The following is a 2,504-nucleotide window of genomic DNA, read 5'->3' as shown; positions in this document are numbered from 1 at the left end:
TATATATATAGGTGTTTTAAACCCTTCCCACACTCTTGCAATATTCTAAACAATGTTTCTAAACTCTAAACACTCTAAAAGACAGAATGTCATGATTTCAGCTCTGCCTCCTCTGCTCTCAGCCACCTGCGAGCGTTCTTGGCCACGCCCACTTCTCCGCTGCATGGTGATCAGCTGATCAGCTGCAGCAGGAAGTTTATCCTGCAGTGTGGGCTGCACAAACTGGGCTGCAGCAGGTTCTAAATAATTTAAAATAATGTATTTTAAATAAACAATCCAGGCTGATCGTGCGGCTCATCCATCTATCAGCCTGTGTGTCATGTTCACTCTTATTTTGAAAAGCCGCGATAGAGCGAGTCCGTGATAAACGAACCGTGAAGTAGCGAGGGACCACTGTATAATAAACTTATGTATCTTGGCAGGATGTAAAATAAATTGTCATTTCATGCCGGGTCTTTTTTTTTTGCTTATTTTTTTCCATCACGATGGCAGAAATGGGATCCACATGAAATAAGCAGTTTCTTGGGAATATGGTTATTTTTGTCATTTAAAACAATTTGTCATATACTGAACACATTTCTATTAACAGGTAGATGACTTTTAACCTTCCTGCTGCTCTTGGGTCAAAATGACCCACGAACCCTAGAGGGTCATTTTGACCCAAGAGCAGCAGGAGGGTTAAAAGAGTGAAACTAGTTTCAACTGAACAGTTTTTATGGAAACTTGGGACGATTTTCAAAATGGCAACAGTTTGGAAACCTGAGATTTCTTGAACATTGTGTATATTTTATTCCTATAAACCTTAAAGTCTTCTCTAAAGCTTTTTAAATCTGGGGTTTGGGGTTTGAGGCTCGCATGCACAAACCTTCAGAAATGTTTTTAGTGTGTTTGAACGTGTCTGAGATAAAATAATAACTCACCGTTCCAGCTTGGAAAATCAATTCCTCTCAGTTAATCCTCCTGATTCTTTACCTAATCCTAACTGTGATCTCTTCTCTCCTCCGTCTGTGTTCGTCTCCTCACTCATGTTTATTTCTCACCCATTCATTCATTCATTCATTTACTGGCTGCGCTGTACTGTACTGCAACTCAAACTGCTCTTTGCTGATTGATGTCAGGAGAAACAGCTGGAGACAGGAGATGTTTATTATCAAAGAGCTGTTGGACTGTTCTGTTTGGGTTTTTCCATCTTGTGGGAATTGCTTTGCAGTAAAATTGAAGGCTAAATGGACTGTGTATCATAAAAAGCTTTTTACTGCCTCGCCCTCCCTGAGAGTCAACAAGAGGGTGCTGAAAGGAAGAAACTGTTATTATTTATGAAAGGTTTTGTAAAGGTTGTTACGATCTGCTCCTCCTTGTGACAAAAAGAAAAAAAAACTATTCTGTATTTCCTGTTTATTATTATTTGTCCTCATGCAGGACGTAGGACACACTCTGGGAGGTACAGCCTTGTCAACAAGGGTCTCGTGTACAAAGGACAAGCATGGATTTTATTTTACTGCAACACGGCGTCCACTTAAACTGAGAAAACAACTTTGTGATCTGTGGTGAGAACAGGGAACAGGTGGAAGAGAACTTGGAGAGGTGGAGGTGGAGAAGAGGAATGAAAGTCAGCCGTAGTAAGACAGAGTCCGTGTGTGTGAATGAGAGGGAGGAGGTGGAACAGTGAGGCTACAAGGAGCAGAGGTCACAAAGGTGCAGGACTTCAAGGACTTGGGGTCCACTGTCCAGGAACATGAGGAGTGTGGTGAAGAGGTGAAGAAGAGAGTCCAGGCAGGATGAAGTGATGGAGAAAAGTTTCAGGAGTGATTTGTGACAAAAAGGGTGTCAGCAATGGTCAAAGGAAAAGTTTACAAAACAGTGGTGAGACCAGCTATGTTGTATGGTCTGGAGACAGAGACATGGACAAAAAGACAAGAGACAGAACTGGAAGCAGCAGAAATGAAGATGTTGAGGTTCTCCTTAGGAGAGACAAGGATGGAGAAGATCAGGAATGAGATCTTCAGAGGTACAGCACAGGTTGAACAACTGGGAGATAAAGTTAGAGAGGACACACTGAGATGGTTTGGACATGTCCAGAGGAGGGACAGTGGTTTGGACATGTCCAGAGGAGGGACAGTGGGTATATTGGTAGAAGGATGTTAGAAATGCAGCTGTCAGGAAAAAGACAAAGAGGAGACATCTGGATGCAGTTAGAGAGGACATGGAGGGAGTTGGAGTGAGGACAGGTGGAGGAGGACGACTCACTGAAGAGGGAACTACTGAAAAGAGAATCGAGATTTCAGAGTCAGAGATTCTTTATTGTCAGGAATTATGTTCACAGGGTCCCAGTCCCAACCTGAGCTTGAGTCTGTGTGAGCAGTTGAGCACGCATGAACACCTCAACATGAAACAGATCAGCAGCAACATGTAACAGATAAGCAGCAACATAACACAGATCAGCAGCAACATGTAACCGATCAGCAGCAACATGAAACAGATCAGCAGCAACATGAAACAGATCA

At 42.7% G+C, this 2,504-nt stretch overlaps 1 protein-coding gene across 1 annotated transcript in view; it reads left to right on the top strand.

Moving 5' to 3' along the window:
• The window catches only part of whrna (whirlin a), a 138,119-nt gene that overhangs the window by 128,214 nt on the left and 7,401 nt on the right, over positions 1–2,504 (top strand). The gene's annotated exons all lie outside the window — the stretch shown is intronic.

The sequence above is a fragment of the Nematolebias whitei genome, chromosome 18, assembly GCF_014905685.2.
Source record: "Nematolebias whitei isolate Nwh7 chromosome 18, NemWhi1, whole genome shotgun sequence".
In the NCBI taxonomy this organism is placed as follows: Eukaryota; Metazoa; Chordata; class Actinopteri; order Cyprinodontiformes; family Rivulidae; genus Nematolebias; species Nematolebias whitei.
The sequence above is the reverse complement of the archived record's forward strand: the minus strand, read 5'-3'. Positions and strand labels throughout refer to the sequence as shown.